Consider the following 25216-nt stretch of genomic DNA (forward strand, 5'->3'; position numbering starts at 1 on the left):
GATGTGATATCTCAATACTTCTAATACCAAACCTGAGATCCATCCTATAACATGAGATGTGATATCCAACTCCTTCCCTTTCCAAACCTGAGAGCCGTTCTATAGCATGAGATGTGATATCCAGGTCCTTCCCATTCCAATCCTTAACCCTTCCTACAGCATGCAATATGATATCTCAATGATTCTAATAACAAACCTGAGACCCGTCCTATAGCATGAGATATGATATCCAAGTCCTTCCCATTCCAATCCTGAGACCCTTCCTATAACATGAAATGTGATATCCAACTCCTTCCCATTCCAACCTGAGACCCTTCCTATAGCATGAGATGGGATATCCAACTTCTTCCAAATCCAATACTGATACCCTTCCGATAGCATGAGATGTGATATCCCAATGCTTCTACCAAACCTGAGACCCATACTATGGCATGAGATGTGATATCAAACTCCTTCCCATTCCAATCCTGAGACCCTTCCTATAGCTTGAGGTGTGATATCCAACTCCTTCCCATTCCAATTCTGAGACCCTTCTTATACCATGAGACTTGATATCTCAATGCTTCTAATATTAAACCTGAGACCCGTCCTATAACATGAGATGTGATATCCAAATCCTTCCCCTTCCAAACCTTAGACCCTTCCTTTATCATGAGATGTGATATCCAACTCCTTCCCATTCCAATCCTGAGACCCTTCCGATATCATGAGATTTGTTATCTCAATGCTTCTAATATCAAACTTGAGACCCTCCCTATAGCATGAGATGTGACATCCAAGTCCTTCCCATTCCAATCCTGAGACCCTTCCTATAGCATGAGATGTGATATCTCTATGCTTCTAATACCAAACCTGAGACCCTTCCTATAACATGAGATGGGATATCCAACTCCTTCCCATTCCAATCCTGAGACCTTTCCGATAGCAGAGATGTGATATCTCAATGCTTATACCAAACCTGAGAACCTTCCTATGGCCTGAGATGTCATATACAACTCCTTCCCATTCCAATCCTGAGACCCTTCCTTTAGCATGAGATGTGATATCTCAATGCTTATACCAAATCTGAGACCCTTCCTATAGCATGAGATGTGATATCCAATTCCTTCCCATTCCAATCCTGAGTCCCTTCCTATAGCATGAGATGTGATATCTCAATGCTTATACCAAACCTGAGAGCCTACCTATAACATGAGATGTGATATCCAAGTCTATCCCATTCCAATCCTTAGACCCTTCCTACAGCATGCGATGTGATATCTCAATAATTCTAATACCAAACCAGAGACTCTTCCTATAACATGAGATGGGATATCCAACTCCTTCCCATTCCAATCCTGAGCCGCTTCCGATAGCAGAGATGTGATATCTCAATGCTTATACCAAACCTGAGACCCTTCCTATAACATGAGATGTGATATCCAACTCCTTCCCGTTCCAAACCTGAGACACTAACTATAGCATATGTGATATCCAACTCCTTCCCATTCCAAACATGAGACCCTTCCTATAGCAAGAAAGTAATATCCAACTCCTACCCATTCCAATCCTGAGACCCTTCCTATAGCAAGAGATGTGATATCCAAATCCTTCCCATTCCAATCCTGAGACCCTTCCTATAACATGAGATGTGATATCCAACTCCTTCCCATTCCAACCTGAGACACTTCCTATAGCATGAGAAGGGATATCCAACTCCTTCCCAATCCAATCCTGAGACCCTTCCGATAGCAGAGATGTGATATCTCAATGCTTATACCAAACCTGAGACCCTTCCTATGGCATGAGATGTGATATCCAACTCCTTGCCATTCAAATCCTGAGACCCTTCCTATAGCATGAGAAGGGATATCCAACTCCTTCCCAATCCAATCCTGAGACCCTTCCGATAGCAGCGACGTGATATCTCAATGCTTCTACCAAACCTGAGACCCTTCCTTTAGCATGAGATGTGATATCCAAATCCTTCACATTCCAATCCTGAGACCCTTCCTATAGCATGAGATGTGATATCTCAATGCTTCTAATACCAAACCTGAGATCCTTCCTATAACATGAGATGTGATATCCAATTCCTTCCCATTCCAAACCTGAGACCCTTCCTATTGGATGAGATGTGATATCCAACTCCTTCCCATTCCAACCTTGAGACCCTTCCTATAGCATGAGATGTGATGTCTCAATGCTTCTAATACCAAACCTGAGATCCTTCCTATAACATGAGATGTGATATCCAACTCTTTCTATTCCAATCCTGAGACCCGTCCTATAGCATGAGATGTGATATCTCAAGGCTTATACCAAACCTGAGATCCTTCCTATAGCATGAGATGTGATATCCAACTGCTTCCCATTCCAATCCTGAGACCCTTCCTATAGCATGCAATATGATATCTCAATGATTCTAATAACAAACCTGAGAGCCGTCCTATAGCATGAGATATGATATCCAAGTCCTTCGCATTCCAATCCTGAGACCCTTCCTATAACATGAAATGTGATATCCAACTCCTTCCCATTCCAACCTGAGACCATTCCTATAGCATGAGATGGGATATCCAACTTCTTCCAAATCCAATACTGATACCCTTCCGATAGCATGAGATGTGATATCCCAATGCTTCTACCAAACCTGAGACCCATACTATGGCATGAGATGTGATATCAAACTCCTTCCCATTCCAATCCTGAGACCCTTCCTATAGCTTGAGGTGTGATATCCAACTCCTTCCCATTCCAATTCTGAGACCCTTCTTATACCATGAGACTTGATATCTCAATGCTTCTAATATTAAACCTGAGACCCGTCCTATAACATGAGATGTGATATCCAAATCCTTCCCCTTCCAAACCTTAGACCCTTCCTTTATCATGAGATGTGATATCCAACTCCTTCCCATTCCAATCCTGAGACCCTTCCGATATCATGAGATTTGTTATCTCAATGCTTCTAATATCAAACTTGAGACCCTCCCTATAGCATGAGATGTGACATCCAAGTCCTTCCCATTCCAATCCTGAGACCCTTCCTATAGCATGAGATGTGATATCTCTATGCTTCTAATACCAAACCTGAGACCCTTCCTATAACATGAGATGGGATATCCAACTCCTTCCCATTCCAATCCTGAGACCTTTCCTATAGCAGAGATGTGATATCTCAATGCTTATACCAAACCTGAGAACCTTCCTATGGCCTGAGATGTCATATACAACTCCTTCCCATTCCAATCCTGAGACCCTTCCTTTAGCATGAGATGTGATATCTCAATGCTTATACCAAATCTGAGACCCTTCCTATAGCATGAGATGTGATATCCAATTCCTTCCCATTCCAATCCTGAGACCCTTCCTATAGCATGAGATGTGATATCTCAATGCTTATACCAAACCTGAAAGCCTACCTATAACATGAGATGTGATATCCAAGTCTATCCCATTCCAATCCTTAGACCCTTCCTACAGCATGCGATGTGATATCTCAATAATTCTAATACCAAACCAGAGACTCTTCATATAACATGAGATGGGATATCCAACTCCTTCCCATTCCAATCCTGAGCCGCTTCCGATAGCAGAGATGTGATATCTCAATGCTTATACCAAACCTGAGACCCTTCCTATAACATGAGATGTGATATCCAACTCCTTCCCGTTCCAAACCTGAGACACTAACTATAGCATATGTGATATCCAACTCCTTCCCATTCCAAACATGAGACCCTTCCTATAGCAAGAAAGTAATATCCAACTCCTACCCATTCCAATCCTGAGACCCTTCCTATAGCAAGAGATGTGATATCCAAATCCTTCCCATTCCAATCCTGAGACCCTTCCTATAACATGAGATGTGATATCCAACTCCTTCCCATTCCAACCTGAGACACTTCCTATAGCATGAGAAGGGATATCCAACTCCTTCCCAATCCAATTCTGAGACCCTTCCGATAGCAGAGATGTGATATCTCAATGCTTATACCAAACCTGAGTCCCTTCCTATGGCATGAGATGTGATATCCAACTCCTTGCCATTCAAATCCTGAGACCCTTCCTATAGCATGAGAAGGGATATCCAACTCCTTCCCAATCCAATCCTGAGACCCTTCCGATAGCAGCGACGTGATATCTCAATGCTTCTACCAAACCTGAGACCCTTCCTTTAGCATGAGATGTGATATCCAAATCCTTCACATTCCAATCCTGAGACCCTTCCTATAGCATGAGATGTGATATCTCAATGCTTCTAATACCAAACCTGAGATCCTTCCTATAACATGAGATGTGATATCCAATTCCTTCCCATTCCAAACCTGAGACCCTTCCTATTGGATGAGATGTGATATCCAACTCCTTCCCATTCCAACCTTGAGACCCTTCCTATAGCATGAGATGTGATGTCTCAATGCTTCTAATACCAAACCTGAGATCCTTCCTATAACATGAGATGTGATATCCAACTCCTTCCATTCCAATCCTGAGACCCGTCCTATAGCATGAGATGTGACATCTCAAGGCTTATACCAAACCTGAGACCCTTCCTATAGCATGAGATGTGATATCCAACTGCTTCCCATTCCAATCCTGAGACCCTTCCTATAGCATGAGATGTGATATCTCAATGCTTCTAATACCAAACCTGAGATCCTTCCTCTAACATGAAATGTGATATCCAACTCCTTCCCTTTCCAAACCTAAGAGCCTATCTATAGCATGAGATGTGATATCCAAGTCCTTCACATTCCAACCCTTAGACCCTTCCTACAGCATTCAATATGATATCTCAATGATTCTAATAACAAACCTGAGACCCGTCCTATAACATGAGATGGGATATCCAACTCCTTCCCATTCCAATCCTGAGACACTTCCGATAGCAGAGATGTGATATCTCAATGCTTATACCAAACCTGAGACCCTTCCTATAACATGAGATGTGATATCCAAATCCTTCCCGTTCCAAACCTGAGACCCTTCCTTTAGCATGAGATGTGATATCCAGCTCCTTCCCATTCCAATCCTGAGACACTTCCGATAGCATGAGATGTGATATCTCAATGCTTCTAATATCAAAACTGAGACCCTCCCTATAGCATGATATGTGATATCTAAGTCCTTCCCATTCCAATCCTGAGACCCTCCCTATAGCATGAGATGTGATATCCAACTCCTTCCCATTCCAATCCTGAGACCCTTCCTATAGCATGAGATATGATATCTCAATACTTCTAATACCAAACGTGAGATCCTTCCGATAACATGAGATGTGATATCCAAATCCTTCCCCTTCCAAACCTGAGACCCTCCCTTTAGCATGAAATGTGATATCCAACTCCTTCCTATTCCAATCCTGAGACTCTTCTGATAGCATGAGATGTGATATCTCAATGCTTCTAATACCAAACCTGAGATCCTTCCGATAGCATGAGATGTGATATCTCAATGCTTCTAATACCAAACCTGAGATCCTTCCTATAACATGAGATGTGATATCCAAATCCTTCCCCTTCCAAACCTGAGACCCTCCCTTTAGCATGAGATGTGATATCTAACTCCTTCCCATTCCATTCCTGAGACCCTTCTGATAGCATGAGATGTGATATCTCAATGCCTCTAATACCAAACCTGAGATCCTACCTCTAACATGAAATAAGATATCCAACTCTTTCCCCTTCCAAACCTGAGAGCCTTCCTATAGCATGAGATGTGATATCCAAGTCCTTCCCATTCCAATACTGAGACCCTTCCTATAGCTTGAGATGTGATATCCAACTCCTTCCCATTCCAATTCTGAGACCCTTCCTATAGCATGAGATGTGATATCTCAATGCTTATACCAAACCTGAGAGCCTACCTATAACATGAGATGTGATATCCAAGTCCATCCCATTCCAATCCTTAGACCCTTCCTACAGCATGCGATGTGATATCTCAATGATTCTAATACCAAACCAGAGACTCTTCCTATAACATGAGATGGGATATCCAACTCCTTCCCATTCCAATTCTGAGACCCTTCCTATACTATGAGACTTGATATCTCAATGCTTCTAATACCAAACCTGAGACCCGTAATATAACATGAGATGTGATATCCAAATCCTTCCCCTTCCAAACCTTAGACCCTTCCTTTATCATGAGATGTGATATCCAACTCCTTCCCATTCCAATCCTGAGACCCTTCCGATATCATGAGATGTGATATCTCAAAGCTTCTAATATCAAACTTGAGACCCTCCCTATAGCATGAGATGTGATATCCAAGTCCTTCCCATTCCAATCCTGAGACCCTTCCTATAGCATGAGATGTGATATCTCAATGCTTCTAATACCAAACCTGAGACCCTTCCTATAACATGAGATGGGAATATCCAACTCCTTCCCATTCCAATCTTGAGACCCTTCCGATAGCAGAGATGTGATATCTCAATGCTTATACCAAACCTGAGATCCTTCCTATAACATGAGATGTGATATCCAACTCCTTCCCATTCCAATCCTGAGACACTTCCTATAGCATGAGATGTGATATCTCACTGCTTATACCAAACCTGAGACCCTTCCCATAGCAGGAGATGTGATATCCAACTCCTTCCCATTCCAATCCTCAGACCCTTCCTATAGCATGAGATGTGATATCTCAATGCTTCTAATGTCAAACTTGAGACCCTACCTATAGCATGAGATGTGATATCCAAGTCCTTCCCATTCCAATCCTGAGACACTTCCTATAGCATGAGATGTGATATCTCAATGCTTCTAATACCAAACTTGAGACTCTTCCTATAACATGAGATGGGATATCCAACTCCTTCCCATTCCAATACTGAGACCCTTTTGATAGCAGAGATGTGATATCTCAATGTTTATACCAAACCTGAGACCCTTCCTACGGCATGAGATGTCATATTCAACTCCTTCCCATTCCAATCCTGAGACCCTTCCTATAGCATGAGATGTGATGTCTCAATGCTTCTAATACCAAACCTGAGATCCTTCCTATAACATGAGATCTGATATCCAACTCCTTCCATTCCAATCCTGAGACCCTTCCTATAGCATGAGATGTGATATCTCAATGCTTATACCAAACCTGAGACCCTTCCTATAGCATGAGATGTGATATCCAACTCCTTCCCATTCCAATCCTGAGACCCTTCCTATAGCATGAGATGTGATATCTCAATGCTTCTAATACCAAACCTGAGATCCTTCCTCTAACATGAAATGTGAGATCCAACTCCTTCCCTTTCCAAACCTAAGAGCCTATCTATAGCATGAGATGTGATATCCAAGTCCTTCACATTCCAACCCTTAGACCCTTCCTACAGCATGCAATATGATATCTCAATGATTCCAATAACAAACCTGAGACCCGTCCTATAACATGAGATGGGATATCCAACTCCTTCCCATTCCAATCCTGAGACACTTCCGATAGCAGAGATGTGATATCTCAATGTTTATACCAAACCTGAGACCCTTCCTATAACATGAGATGTGATATCCAACTCCTTCCCGTTCCAAACCTGAGACCCTTCCTTTAGCATTAGATGTGATATCCAGCTCCTTCCCATTCCAATCCTGAGACACTTCCGATAGCATGAGATGTGATATCTCAATGCTTCTACCAAACCTGAGACCCTTCCTTTAGCATGAGATGTGATATCCAACTCCTTCCCATTCCAATCCTGAGACCCTTCCTATAGCATGAGATGTGATATCTCAATACTTCTAATACCAAACCTGAGATCCTTCCGATAACATGAGATGTGATATCTCAATACTTCTAATACCAAACCTGAGATCCATCCTATAACATGAGATGTGATATCCAAATCCTTCCCTTTCCAAACCTGAGAGCCGTTCTATAGCATGAGATGTGATATCCAACTCCTTCCCATTCCAATCCTGAGACCCTTCCGATATCATGAGATTTGTTATCTCAATGCTTCTAATATCAAACTTGAGACCATGCCTATAGCATGAGATGTGACATCCAAGTCCTTCCCATTCCAATCCTGAGACCTTTCCGATAGCAGAGATGTGATATCTCAATGCTTATACCAAACCTGAGAACCTTCCTATGGCCTGAGATGTCATATACAACTCCTTCCCATTCCAATCCTGAGACCCTTCCTTTAGCATGAGATGTGATATCTCAATGCTTATACCAAATCTGAGACCCTTCCTATAGCATGAGATGTGATATCCAATTCCTTCCCATTCCAATCCTGTGACCCTTCCTATAGCATGAGATGTGATATCTCAATGCTTATAGCAAACCTGAGAGCCTACCTATAACATGAGATGTGATATCCAAGTCCATCCCATTCCAATCCTTAGACCCTTCCTACAGCATGCGATGTGATATCTCAATGATTCTAATACCAAACCAGAGACTCTTCCTATAACATGAGATGGGATATCCAACTCCTTCCCATTCCAATCCTGAGCCACTTCCGATAGCAGAGATGTGATATCTCAATGCTTATACCAAACCTGAGACCCTTCCTATAACATGAGATGTGATATCCAACTCCTTCCCGTTCCAAACCTGAGACACTAACTATAGCATATGTGATATCCAACTCCTTCCCATTCCAAACATGAGACCCTTCCTATAGCAAGAAAGTAATATCCAACTCCTACCCATTCCAATCCTGAGACCCTTCCTATAGCAAGAGATGTGATATCCAAATCCTTCCCATTCCAATCCTGAGACCCTTCCTATAACATGAGATGTGATATCCAACTCCTTCCCATTCCAACCTGAGACACTTCCTATAGCATGAGAAGGGATATCCAACTCATTCCCAATCCAATCCTGAGACCCTTCCGATAGCAGAGATGTGATATCTCAATGCTTATACCAAACCTGAGACCCTTCCTATGGCATGAGATGTGATATCCAACTCCTTGCCATTCAAATCCTGAGACCCTTCCTATAGCATGAGAAGGGATATCCAACTCCTTCCCAATCCAATCCTGAGACCCTTCCGATAGCAGCGACGTGATATCTCAATGCTTCTACCAAACCTGAGACCCTTCCTTTAGCATGAGATGTGATATCCAAATCCTTCACATTCCAATCCTGAGACCCTTCCTATAGCATGAGATGTGATATCTCAATGCTTCTAATACCAAACCTGAGATCCTTCCTATAACATGAGATGTGATATCCAATTCCTTCCCATTCCAAACCTGAGACCCTTCCTATTGGATGAGATGTGATATCCAACTCCTTCCCATTCCAACCCTGAGACCCTTCCTATAGCATGAGATGTGATGTCTCAATGCTTCTAATACCAAACCTGAGATCCTTCCTATAACATGAGATGTGATATCCAACTCCTTCCATTCCAATCCTGAGACCCGTCCTATAGCATGAGATGTGATATCTCAATGCTTATACCAAACCTGAGACCCTTCCTATAGCATGAGATGTGATATCCAACTGCTTCCCATTCCAATCCTGAGACCCTTCCTATAGCATGAGATGTGATATCTCAATGCTTCTAATACCAAACCTGAGATCCTTCCTCTAACATGAAATGTGATATCCAACTCCTTCCCTTTCCAAACCTAGGAGCCTATCTATAGCATGAGATGTGATATCCAAGTCCTTCACATTCCAACCCTTAGACCCTTCCTACAGCATGCAATATGATATCTCAATGATTCTAATAACAAACCTGAGACCCGTCCTATAACATGAGATGGGCTATCCAACTCCTTCCCATTCCAATCCTGAGACACTTCCGATAGCAGAGATGTGATATCTCAATGCTTATACCAAACCTGAGACCCTTCCTATAACATGAGATGTGATATCCAAATCCTTCCCGTTCCAAACCTGAGACCCTTCCTTTAGCATGAGATGTGATATCCAGCTCCTTCCCATTCCAATCCTGAGACACTTCCGATAGCATGAGATGTGATATCTCAATGCTTCTAATATCAAAACTGAGACCCTCCCTATAGCATGATATGTGATATCTAAGTCCTTCCCATTCCAATCCTGAGACCCTCCCTATAGCATGAGATGTGATATCCAACTCCTTCCCATTCCAATCCTGAGACCCTTCCTATAGCATGAGATGTGATATCTCAATGCTTCTACCAAACCTGAGACCCTTCCTTTAGCATGAGATGTGATATCCAACTCCTTCCCATTCCAATCCTGAGACCCTTCCTATAGCATGAGATGTGATATCTCAATACTTCTAATACCAAACCTGAGATCCTTCCGATAACATGAGATGTGATATCTCAATACTTCTAATACCAAACCTGAGATCCATCCTATAACATGAGATGTGATATCCAACTCCTTCCCTTTCCAAACCTGAGAGCCGTTCTATAGCATGAGATGTGATAACCAGGTCCTTCCCATTCCAATCCTTAGACCCTTCCTACAGCATGCAATATGATATCTCAATGATTCTAATAACAAACCTGAGACCCGTCCTATAGCATGAGATATGATATCCAAGTCCTTCCCATTCCAATCCTGAGACCCTTCCTATAACACGAAATGTGATATCCAACTCCTTCCCATTCCAACCTGAGACCCTTCCTATAGCATGAGATGGGATATCCAACTTCTTCCAAATCCAATACTGATACCCTTCCGATAGCATGAGATGTGATATCCCAATGCTTCTACCAAACCTGAGACCCATACTATGGCATGAGATGTGATATCAAACTCCTTCCCATTCCAATCCTGAGACCCTTCCTATAGCTTGAGGTGTGATATCCAACTCCTTCCCATTCCAATTCTGAGACCCTTCTTATACCATGAGACTTGATATCTCAATGCTTCTAATATTAAACCTGAGACCCGTCCTATAACATGAGATGTGATATCCAAATCCTTCCCCTTCCAAACCTTAGACCCTTCCTTTATCATGAGATGTGATATCCAACTCCTTCCCATTCAAATCCTGAGACCCTTCCGATATCATGAGATTTGTTATCTCAATGCTTCTAATATCAAACTTGAGACCCTACCAATAGCATGAGATGTGACATCCAAGTCCTTCCCATTCCAATCCTGAGACCCTTCCTATAGCATGAGATGTGATATCTCTATGCTTCTAATACCAAACCTGAGACCCTTCCTATAACATGAGATGGGATATCCAACTCCTTCCCATTCCAATCCTGAGACCTTTCCGATAGCAGAGATGTGATATCTCAATGCTTATACCAAACCTGAGAACCTTCCTATGGCCTGAGATGTCATATACAACTCCTTCCCATTCCAATCCTGAGACCCTTCCTTTAGCATGAGATGTGATATCTCAATGCTTATACCAAATCTGAGACCCTTCCTATAGCATGAGATGTGATATCCAATTCCTTCCCATTCCTATCCTGTGACCCTTCCTATAGCATGAGATGTGATATCTCAATGCTTATAGCAAACCTGAGAGCCTACCTATAACATGAGATGTGATATCCAAGTCCATCCCATTCCAATCCTTAGACCCTTCCTACAGCATGCTATGTGATATCTCAATGATTCTAATACCAAACCAGAGACTCTTCCTATAACATGAGATGCGATATCCAACTCCTTCCCATTCCAATCCTGAGCTGCTTCCGATAGCAGAGATGTGATATCTCAATGCTTATACCAAACCTGAGACCCTTCCTATAACATGAGATGTGATATCCAACTCCTTCCCGTTCCAAACCTGAGACACTAACTATAGCATATGTGATATCCAACTCCTTCCCATTCCAAACATGAGACCCTTCCTATAGCAAGAAAGTAATATCCAACTCCTACCCATTCCAATCCTGAGACCCTTCCTATAGCAAGAGATGTGATATCCAAATCCTTCCCATTCCAATCCTGAGACCCTTCCTATAACATGAGATGTGATATCCAACTCCTTCCCATTCCAACCTGAGACACTTCCTATAGCATGAGAAGGGATATCCAACTCCTTCCCAATCCAACCCTGAGACCCTTCCGATAGCAGAGATGTGATATCTCAATGCTTATACCAAACCTGAGACCCTTCCTATGGCATGAGATGTGATATCCAACTCCTTGCCATTCAAATCCTGAGACCCTTCCTATAGCATGAGAAGGGATATCCAACTCCTTCCCAATCCAATCCTGAGACCCTTCCGATAGCAGCGACGTGATATCTCAATGCTTCTACCAAACCTGAGACCCTTCCTTTAGCATGAGATGTGATATCCAAATCCTTCACATTCCAATCCTGAGACCCTTCCTATAGCATGAGATGTGATATCTCAATGCTTCTAATACCAAACCTGAGATCCTTCCTATAACATGAGATGTGATATCCAATTCCTTCCCATTCCAAACCTGAGACCCTTCCTATTGGATGAGATGTGATATCCAACTCCTTCCCATTCCAACCCTGAGACCCTTCCTATAGCATGAGATGTGATGTCTCAATGCTTCTAATACCAAACCTGAGATCCTTCCTATAACATGAGATGTGATATCCAACTCCTTCCATTCCAATCCTGAGACCCGTCCTATAGCATGAGATGTGATATCTCAATGCTTATACCAAACCTGAGACCCTTCCTATAGCATGAGATGTGATATCCAACTGCTTCCCATTCCAATCCTGAGACCCTTCCTATAGCAAGAGATGTGATATCTCAATGCTTCTAATACCAAACCTGAGATCCTTCCTCTAACATGAAATGTGATATCCAACTCCTTCCCTTTCCAAACCTAAGAGCCTATCTATAGCATGAGATGTGATATCCAAGTCCTTCACATTCCAACCCTTAGACCCTTCCTACAGCATGCAATATGATATCTCAATGATTCTAATAACAAACCTGAGACCCGTCCTATAACATGAGATGGGATATCCAACTCCTTCCCATTCCAATCCTGAGACACTTCCGATAGCAGAGATGTGATATCTCAATGCTTATACCAAACCTGAGACCCTTCCTATAACATGAGATGTGATATCCAAATCCTTCCCGTTCCAAACCTGAGACCCTTCCTTTAGCATGAGATGTGATATCCAGCTCCTTCCCATTCCAATCCTGAGACACTTCCGATAGCATGAGATGTGATATCTCAATGCTTCTAATATCAAAACTGAGACCCTCCCTATAGCATGATATGTGATATCTAAGTCCTTCCCATTCCAATCCTGAGACCCTCCCTATAGCATGAGATGTGATATCCAACTCCTTCCCATTCCAATCCTGAGACCCTTCCTATAGCATGAGATATGATATCTCAATACTTCTAATACCAAACGTGAGATCCTTCCGATAACATGAGATGTGATATCCAAATCCTTCCCCTTCCAAACCTGAGACCCTCCCTTTAGCATGAAATGTGATATCCAACTCCTTCCTATTCCAATCCTGAGACTCTTCTGATAGCATGAGATGTGATATCTCAATGCTTCTAATACCAAACCTGAGATCCTTCCGATAGCATGAGATGTGATATCTCAATGCTTCTAATACCAAACCTGAGATCCTTCCTATAACATGAGATGTGATATCCAAATCCTTCCCCTTCCAAACCTGAGACCCTCCCTTTAGCATGAGATGTGATATCTAACTCCTTCCCATTCCATTCCTGAGACCCTTCTGATAGCATGAGATGTGATATCTCAATGCCTCTAATACCAAACCTGAGATCCTACCTCTAACATGAAATGAGATATCCAACTCTTTCCCCTTCCAAACCTGAGAGCCTTCCTATAGCATGAGATGTGATATCCAAGTCCTTCCCATTCCAATACTGAGACCCTTCCTATAGCTTGAGATGTGATATCCAACTCCTTCCCATTCCAATTCTGAGACCCTTCCTATAGCATGAGATGTGATATCTCAATGCTTATACCAAACCTGAGAGCCTACCTATAGCATGAGATGTGATATCCAAGTCCATCCCATTCCAATCCTTAGACCCTTCCTACAGCATGCGATGTGATATCTCAATGATTCTAATACCAAACCAGAGACTCTTCCTATAACATGAGATGGGATATCCAACTCCTTCCCATTCCAATTCTGAGACCCTTCCTATACTATGAGACTTGATATCTCAATGCTTCTAATACCAAACCTGAGACCCGTAATATAACATGAGATGTGATATCCAAATCCTTCCCCTTCCAAACCTTAGACCCTTCCTTTATCATGAGATGTGATATCCAACTCCTTCCCATTCCAATCCTGAGACCCTTCCGATATCATGAGATGTGATATCTCAAAGCTTCTAATATCAAACTTGAGACCCTCCCTATAGCATGAGATGTGATATCCAAGTCCTTCCCATTCCAATCCTGAGACCCTTCCTATAGCATGAGATGTGATATCTCAATGCTTCTAATACCAAACCTGAGACCCTTCCTATAACATGAGATGGGAATATCCAACTCCTTCCCATTCCAATCTTCAGACCCTTCCGATAGCAGAGATGTGATATCTCAATGCTTATACCACACCTGAGATCCTTCCTATAACATGAGATGTGATATCCAACTCCTTCCCATTCCAATCCTGAGACACTTCCTATAGCATGAGATGTGATATCTCACTGCTTATACCATACCTGAGACCCTTCCCATAGCAGATGTGATATCCAACTCCTTCCCATTCCAATCCTCAGACCCTTCCTATAGCATGAGATGTGATATCTCAATGCTTCTAATGTCAAACTTGAGACCCTACCTATAGCAGGAGATGTGATATCCAAGTCCTTCCCATTCCAATCCTGAGACACTTCCTATAGCATGAGATGTGATATCGCAATGCTTCTAATACCAAACCTGAGACTCTTCCTATAACATGAGATGGGATATCCAACTCCTTCCAATTCCAATCCTGAGACCCTTTTGATAGCAGAGATGTGATATCTCAATGTTTATACCAAACCTGAGACCCTTCCTACGGCATGAGATGTCATATTCAACTCCTACCCATTCCAATCCTGAGACCCTTCCTATAGCATGAGATTTGATATCCAACTCCTTCCCATTCCAATCCTGAGACCCTTCCTATAGCATGAGATGTGATGTCTCAATGCTTCTAATACCAAACCTGAGATCCTTCCTATAACATGAGATGTGATATCCAACTCCTTCCATTCCAATCCTGAGACCCTTCCTATAGCATGAGATGTGATATATCAATGCTTATACCAAACCTGAGACCCTTCCTATAGCATGAGATGTGATATCCAACTCCTTCCCATTCCAATCCTGAGACCCTTCCTATAGCCTGAGATGTGATATCCAATTCCTTCCCATTCCAATCCTGAGACCCTTCCTATAGCATGAGATGTGATATCTCAATGCTTATACCAAACCTGAGAGCCTACCTATAACATGAGATGTGATATCCAAGTCCATCCCATTCCAATCCTTAGACCCTTCCTACAGCATGCGATGTGATATCTCAATGATTCTAATACCAAACCAGAGACTCTTCCTATAACATGAGATGGGATATCCAACTCCTTCCCATTCCAATCCTGAGCCGCTTCCGATAGCAGAGATGTGATATCTCAATGCTTATACCAAACCTGAGACCCTTCCTATAACATGAGATGTGATATCCAACTCCTTCCCGTTCCAAACCTGAGACACTAAGTATAGCATATGTGATATCCAACTCCTTCCCATTCCAAACATGAGACCCTTCCTATAGCAAGAAAGTAATATCCAACTCCTACCCATTCCAATCCTGAGACCCTTCCTATAGCAAGAGATGTGATATCCAAATCCTTCCCATTCCAATCCTGAGACCCTTCCTATAACATGAGATGTGATATCCAACTCCTTCCCATTCCAACCTGAGACACTTCCTATAGCATGAGAAGGGATATCCAACTCCTTCCCAATCCAATCCTGAGACCCTTCCGATAGCAGAGATGTGATATCTCAATGCTTATACCAAACCTGAGACCCTTCCTATGGCATGAGATGGGATATCCAACTCCTTGCCATTCAAATCCTGAGACCCTTCCTATAGCATGAGAAGGGATATCCAACTCCTTCCCAATCCAATCCTGAGACCCTTCCGATAGCAGCGACGTGATATCTCAATGCTTCTACCAAACCTGAGACCCTTCCTTTAGCATGAGATGTGATATCCAAATCCTTCACATTCCAATCCTGAGACCCTTCCTATAGCATGAGATGTGATATCTCAATGCTTCTAATACCAAACCTGAGATCCTTCCTATAACATGAGATGTGATATCCAATTCCTTCCCATTCCAAACCTGAGACCCTTCCTATTGGATGAGATGTGATATCCAACTCCTTCCCATTCCAACCCTGAGACCCTTCCTATAGCATGAGATGTGATGTCTCAATGCTTCTAATACCAAACCTGAGATCCTTCCTATAACATGAGATGTGATATCCAACTCCTTCCATTCCAATCCTGAGACCCGTCCTATAGCATGAGATGTGATATCTCAATGCTTATACCAAACCTGAGACCCTTCCTATAGCATGAGATGTGATATCCAACTGCTTCCCATTCCAATCCTGAGACCCTTCCTATAGCATGAGATGTGATATCTCAATGCTTCTAATACCAAACCTGAGATCCTTCCTCTAACATGAAATATGATATCCAACTCCTTCCCTTTCCAAACCTAAGAGCCTATCTATAGCATGAGATGTGATATCCAAGTCCTTCACATTCCAACCCTTAGACCCTTCCTACAGCATGCAATATGATATCTCAATGATTCTAATAACAAACCTGAGACCCGTCCTATAACATGAGATGGGATATCCAACTCCTTCCCATTCCAATCCTGAGACACTTCCGATAGCAGAGATGTGATATCTCAATGCTTATACCAAACCTGAGACCCTTCCTATAACATGAGATGTGATATCCAAATCCTTCTCGTTCCAAACCTGAGACCCTTCCTTTAGCATGAGATGTGATATCCAGCTCCTTCCCATTCCAATCCTGAGACACTTCCGATAGCATGAGATGTGATATCTCAATGCTTCTAATATCAAAACTGAGACCCTCCCTATAGCATGATATGTGATATCTAAGTCCTTCCCATTCCAATCCTGAGACCCTCCCTATATCATGAGATGTGATATCCAACTCCTTCCCATTCCAATCCTGAGACCCTTCCTATAGCATGAGATATGATATCTCAATACTTCTAATACCAAACGTGAGATCCTTCCGATAACATGAGATGTGATATCCAAATCCTTCCCCTTCCAAACCTGAGACCCTCCCTTTAGCATGAAATGTGATATCCAACTCCTTCCTATTCCAATCCTGAGACTCTTCTGATAGCATGAGATGTGATATCTCAATGCTTCTAATACCAAACCTGAGATCCTTCCGATAGCATGAGATGTGATATCTCAATGCTTCTAATACCAAACCTGAGATCCTTCCTATAACATGAGATGTGATATCCAAATCCTTCCCCTTCCAAACCTGAGACCCTCCCTTTAGCATGAGATGTGATATCTAACTCCTTCCCATTCCATTCCTGAGACCCTTCTGATAGCATGAGATGTGATATCTCAATGCCTCTAATACCAAACCTGAGATCCTACCTCTAACATGAAATGAGATATCCAACTCTTTCCCCTTCCAAACCTGAGAGCCTTCCTATAGCATGAGATGTGATATCCAAGTCCTTCCCATTCCAATACTGAGACCCTTCCTATAGCTTGAGATGTGATATCCAACTCCTTCCCATTCCAATTCTGAGACCCTTCCTACAGCATGCGATGTGAATATCTCAATGATTCTAATACCAAACCAGAGACTCTTCCTATAACATGAGATGGGATATCCAACTCCTTCCCATTCCAATTCTGAGACCCTTCCTATACTATGAGACTTGATATCTCAATGCTTCTAATACCAAACCTGAGACCCGTAATATAACATGAGATGTGATATCCAAATCCTTCCCCTTCCAAACCTTAGACCCGTCCTTTATCATGAGATGTGATATCCAACTCCTTCCCATTCCAATCCTGAGACCCTTCCGATATCATGAGATGTGATATCTCAAAGCTTCTAATATCAAACTTGAGACCCTCCCTATAGCATGAGATGTGATAACCAAGTCCTTCCCATTCCAATCCTGAGACCCTTCCTATAGCATGAGATGTTATATCTCAATGCTTCTAATACCAAACCTGAGACCCTTCCTATAACATGAGATGGGAATATCCAACTCCTTCCCATTCCAATCTTGAGACCCTTCCGATAGCAGAGATGTGATATCTCAATGCTTATACCACACCTGAGATCCTTCCTATAACATGAGATGTGATATCCAACTCCTTCCCATTCCAATCCTGAGACACTTCCTATAGCATGAGATGTGATATCTCACTGCTTATACCAAACCTGAGACCCTTCCCATAGCAGGAGATGTGATATCCAACTCCTTCCCATTCCAATCCTCAGACCCTTCCTATAGCATGAGATGTGATATCTCAATGCTTCTAATGTCAAACTTGAGACCCTACCTATAGGATGAGATGTGATATCCAAGTCCTTCCCATTCCAATCCTGAGACACTTCCTATAGCATGAGATGTGATATCTCAATGCTTCTAATACCAAACCTGAGACTCTTCCTATAACATGAGATGGGATATCCAACTCCTTCCAATTCCAATCCTGAGACCCTTTTGATAGCAGAGATGTGATATCTCAATGTTTATACCAAACCTGAGACCCTTCCTACGGCATGAGATGTCATATTCAACTCCTTCCCATTCCAATCCTGAGACCCTTCCTATAGCATGAGATTTGATATCCAACTCCTTCCCATTCCAATCCTGAGACCCTTCCTATAGCATGAGATGTGATGTCTCAATGCTTCTAATACCAAACCTGAGATCCTTCCTATAACATGAGATGTGATATCCAACTCCTTCCATTCCAATCCTGAGACCCTTCCTATAGCATGAGATGTGATATCTCAATGCTTATACCAAACCTGAGACCCTTCCTATAGCATGAGATGTGATATCCAACTCCTTCCCATTCCAATCCTGAGACCCTTCCTATAGCCTGAGATGTGATATCCAATTCCTTCCCATTCCAATCCTGAGACCCTTCCTATAGCATGAGATGTGATATCTCAATGCTTATACCAAACCTGAGAGCCTACCTATAACATGAGATGTGATATCCAAGTCCATCCCATTCCAATCCTTAGACCCTTCCTACAGCATGCGATGTGATATCTCAATGATTCTAATACCAAACCAGAGACTCTTCCTATAACATGAGATGGGATATCCAACTCCTTCCCATTCCAATCCTGAGCCGCTTCCGATAGCAGAGATGTGATATCTCAATGCTTATACCAAACCTGAGACCCTTCCTATAACATGAGATGTGATATCCAACTCCTTCCCGTTCCAAACCTGAGACACTAACTATAGCATATGTGATATCCAACTCCTTCCCATTCCAAACATGAGACCCTTCCTATAGCAAGAAAGTAATATCCAACTCCTACCCATTCCAATCCTGAGACCCTTCCTATAGCAAGAGATGTGATATCCAAATCCTTCCCATTCCAATCCTGAGACCCTTCCTATAACATGAGATGTGATATCCAACTTCTTCCCATTCCAACCTGAGACACTTCCTATAGCATGAGAAGGGATATCCAACTCCTTCCCAATCCAAACCTGAAACCCTTCCTATGGCATGAGATGTGATATCCAACTCCTTGCCATTCAAATCCTGAGACCCTTCCTATAGCATGAGAAGGGATATCCAACTCCTTCCCAATCCAATCCTGAGACCCTTCCGATAGCAGCGACGTGATATCTCAATGCTTCTACCAAACCTGAGACCCTTCCTTTAGCATGAGATGTGATATCCAAATCCTTCACATTCCAATCCTGAGACCCTTCCTATAGCATGAGATGTGATATCTCAATGCTTCTAATACCAAACCTGAGATCCTTCCTATAACATGAGATGTGATATCCAATTCCTTCCCATTCCAAACCTGAGACCCTTCCTATTGGATGAGATGTGATATCCAACTCCTTCCCATTCCAATCCTGAGACCCTTCCTATAGCATGAGATGTGATGTCTCAATGCTTCTAATACCAAACCTGAGATCCTTCCTATAACATGAGATGTGATATCCAACTCATTCCATTCCAATCCTGAGACCCGTCCTATAGCATGAGATGTGATATCTCAATGCTTATACCAAACCTGAGACCCTTCCTATAGCATGAGATGTGATATCCAACTGCTTCCCATTCCAATCCTGAGACCCTTCCTATAGCATGAGATGTGATATCTCAATGCTTCTAATACCAAACCTGAGATCCTTCCTCTAACATGAAATGTGATATCCAACTCCTTCCCTTTCCAAACCTAAGAGCCTATCTATAGCATGAGATGTGATATCCAAGTCCTTCACATTCCAACCCTTAGACCCTTCCTACAGCATGCAATATGATATCTCAATGATTCTAATAACAAACCTGAGACCCGTCCTATAACATGAGATGGGATATCCAACTCCTTCCTTTCCAATCCTGAGACACTTCCGATAGCAGAGATGTGATATCTCAATGCTTATACCAAACCTGAGACCCTTCCTATAACATGAGATGTGATATCCAAATCCTTCTCGTTCCAAACCTGATACCCTTCCTTTAGCATGAGATGTGATATCCAGCTCCTTCCCATTCCAATCCTGAGACACTTCCGATAGCATGAGATGTGATATCTCAATGCTTCTAATATCAAAACTGAGACCCTCCCTATAGCATGATATGTGATATCTAAGTCCTTCCCATTCCAATCCTGAGACCCTCCCTATATCATGAGATGTGATATCCAACTCCTTCCCATTCCAATCCTGAGACCCTTCCTATAGCATGAGATATGATATCTCAATACTTCTAATACCAAACGTGAGATCCTTCCGATAACATGAGATGTGATATCCAAATCCTTCCCCTTCCAAACCTGAGACCCTCCCTTTAGCATGAAATGTGATATCCAACTCCTTCCTATTCCAATCCTGAGACTCTTCTGATAGCATGAGATGTGATATCTCAATGCTTCTAATACCAAACCTGAGATCCTTCCGATAGCATGAGATGTGATATCTCAATGCTTCTAATACCAAACCTGAGATCCTTCCTATAACATGAGATGTGATATCCAAATCCTTCCCCTTCCAAACCTGAGACCCTCCCTTTAGCATGAGATGTGATATCTAACTCCTTCCCATTCCATTCCTGAGACCCTTCTGATAGCATGAGATGTGATATCTCAATGCCTCTAATACCAAACCTGAGATCCTACCTCTAACATGAAATGAGATATCCAACTCTTTCCCCTTCCAAACCTGAGAGCCTTCCTATAGCATGAGATGTGATATCCAAGTCCTTCCCATTCCAATACTGAGACCCTTCCTATAGCTTGAGATGTGATATCCAACTCCTTCCCATTCCAATTCTGAGACCCTTCCTATAGCATGAGATGTGATATCTCAATGCTTATACCAAACCTGAGAGCCTACCTATAGCATGAGATGTGATATCCAAGTCCATCCCATTCCAATCCTTAGACCCTTCCTACAGCATGCGATGTGAATATCTCAATGATTCTAATACCAAACCAGAGACTCTTCCTATGACATGAGATGGGATATCCAACTCCTTCCCATTCCAATTCTGAGACCCTTCCTATACTATGAGACTTGATATCTCAATGCTTCTAATACCAAACCTGAGACCCGTAATATAACATGAGATGTGATATCCAAATCCTTCCCCTTCCAAACCTTAGACCCGTCCTTTATCATGAGATGTGATATCCAACTCCTTCCCATTCCAATCCTGAGACCCTTCCGATATCATGAGATGTGATATCTCAAAGCTTCTAATATCAAACTTGAGACCCTCCCTATAGCATGAGATGTGATATCCAAGTCCTTCCCATTCCAATCCTGAGACCCTTCCTATAGCATGAGATGTGATATCTCAATGCTTCTAATACCAAACCTGAGACCCTTCCTATAACATGAGATGGGAATATCCAACTCCTTCCCATTCCAATCTTGAGACCCTTCCGATAGCAGAGATGTGATATCTCAATGCTTATACCACACCTGAGATCCTTCCTATAACATGAGATGTGATATCCAACTCCTTCCCATTCCAATCCTGAGACACTTCCTATAGCATGAGATGTGATATCTCACTGCTTATACCAAACCTGAGACCCTTCCAATAGCAGGAGATGTGATATCCAACTCCTTCCCATTCCAATCCTCAGACCCTTCCTATAGCATGAGATGTGATATCTCAATGCTTCTAATGTCAAACTTGAGACCCTACCTATAGCATGAGATGTGATATCCAAGTCCTTCCCATTCCAATCCTGAGACACTTCCTATAGCATGAGATGTGATATCTCAATGCTTCTAATACCAAACCTGAGACTCTTCCTATAACATGAGATGGGATATCCAACTCCTTCCAATTCCAATCCTGAGACCCTTTTGATAGCAGAGATGTGATATCTCAATGTTTATACCAAACCTGAGACCCTTCCTACGGCATGAGATGTCATATTCAACTCCTTCCCATTCCAATCCTGAGACCCTTCCTATAGCATGAGATTTGATATCCAACTCCTTCCCATTCCAATCCTGAGACCCTTCCTATAGCATGAGATGTGATGTCTCAATGCTTCTAATACCAAACCTGAGATCCTTCCTATAACATGAGATGTGATATCCAACTCCTTCCATTCCAATCCTGAGACCCTTCCTATAGCATGAGATGTGATATCTCAATGCTTATACCAAACCTGAGACCCTTCCTATAGCATGAGATGTGATATCCAACTCCTTCCCATTCCAATCCTGAGACCCTTCCTATAGCCTGAGATGTGATATCCAATTCCTTCCCATTCCAATCCTGAGACCCTTCCTATAGCATGAGATGTGATATCTCAATGCTTATACCAAACCTGAGAGCCTACCTATAACATGAGATGTGATATCCAAGTCCATCCCATTCCAATCCTTAGACCCTTCCTACAACATGCGATGTGATATCTCAATGATTCTAATACCAAACCAGAGACTCTTTCTATAACATGAGATGGGATATCCAACTCCTTCCCATTCCAATCCTGAGCCGCTTCCGATAGCAGAGATGTGATATCTCAATGCTTATACCAAACCTGAGACCTTTCCTATAACATGAGATGTGATATCCAACTCCTTCCCGTTCCAAACCTGAGACACTAACTATAGCATATGTGATATCCAACTCCTTCCCATTCCAAACATGAGACCCTTCCTATAGCAAGAAAGTAATATCCAACTCCTACCCATTCCAATCCTGAGACCCTTCCTATAGCAAGAGGTGTGATATCCAAATCCTTCCCATTCCAATCCTGAGACCCTTCCTATAACATGAGATGTGATATCCAACTCCTTCCCATTCCAACCTGAGACACTTCCTATAGCATGAGAAGGGATATCCAACTCCTTCCCAATCCAATCCTGAGACCCTTCCGATAGCAGAGATGTGATATCTCAATGCTTATACCAAACCTGAGACCCTTCCTATGGCATGAGATGTGATATCCAACTCCTTGCCATTCAAATCCTGAGACCCTTCCTATAGCATGAGAAGGGATATCCAACTCCTTCCCAATCCAATCCTGAGACCCTTCCGATAGCAGCGACGTGATATCTCAATGCTTCTACCAAACCTGAGACCCTTCCTTTAGCATGAGATGTGATATCCAAATCCTTCACATTCCAATCCTGAGACCCTTCCTATAGCATGAGATGTGATATCTCAATGCTTCTAATACCAAACCTGAGATCCTTCCTATAACATGAGATGTGATATCCAATTCCTTCCCATTCCAAACCTGAGACCCTTCCTATTGGATGAGATGTGATATCCAACTCCTTCCTATTCCAACCCTGACACCCTTCCTATAGCATGAGATGTGATGTCTCAATGCTTCTAATACCAAACCTGAGATCCTTCCTATAACATGAGATGTGATATCCAACTCCTTCCATTCCAATCCTGAGACCCGTCCTATAGCATGAGATGTGATATCTCAATGCTTATACCAAACCTGAGACCCTTCCTATAGCATGAGATGTCATATCCAACTGCTTCCCATTCCAATCCTGAGACCCTTCCTATAGCATGAGATGTGATATCTCAATGCTTCTAATACCAAACCTGAGATCCTTCCTCTAACATGAAATGTGATATCCAACTCCTTCCCTTTCCAAACCTAAGAGCCTATCTATAGCATGAGATGTGATATCCAAGTCCTTCACATTCCAACCCTTAGACCCTTCCTACAGCATGCAATATGATATCTCAATGATTCTAATAACAAACCTGAGACCCGTCCTATAACATGAGATGGGATATCCAACTCCTTCCCATTCCAATCCTGAGACACTTCCGATAGCAGAGATGTGATATCTCAATGCTTATACCAAACCTGAGACCCTTCCTATAACATGAGATGTGATATCCAAATCCTTCTCGTTCCAAACCTGAGACCCTTCCTTTAGCATGAGATGTGATATCCAGCTCCTTCCCATTCCAATCCTGAGACACTTCCGATAGCATGAGATGTGATATCTCAATGCTTCTAATATCAAAACTGAGACCCTCCCTATAGCATGATATGTGATATCTAAGTCCTTCCCATTCCAATCCTGAGACCCTCCCTATAGCATGAGATGTGATATCCAACTCCTTCCCATTCCAATCCTGAGACCCTTCCTATAGCATGAGATATGATATCTCAATACTTCTAATACCAAACGTGAGATCCTTCCGATAACATGAGATGTGATATCCAAATCCTTCCCCTTCCAAACCTGAGACCCTCCCTTTAGCATGAAATGTGATATCCAACTCCTTCCTATTCCAATCCTGAGACTCTTCTGATAGCATGAGATGCGATATCTCAATGCTTCTAATACCAAACCTGAGATCCTTCCGATAGCATGAGATGTGATATCTCAATGCTTCTAATACCAAACCTGAGATCCTTCCTATAACATGAGATGTGATATCCAAATCCTTCCCCTTCCAAACCTGAGACCCTCCCTTTAGCATGAGATGTGATATCTAACTGGTTCCCATTCCATTCCTGAGACCCTTCTGATAGCATGAGA

The sequence above is a fragment of the Ambystoma mexicanum genome, chromosome 1p (assembly GCF_040938575.1).
Source record: "Ambystoma mexicanum isolate Mex_15411 chromosome 1p, UKY_AmexF1_1, whole genome shotgun sequence".
Classification (NCBI taxonomy): domain Eukaryota; kingdom Metazoa; phylum Chordata; class Amphibia; order Caudata; family Ambystomatidae; genus Ambystoma; species Ambystoma mexicanum.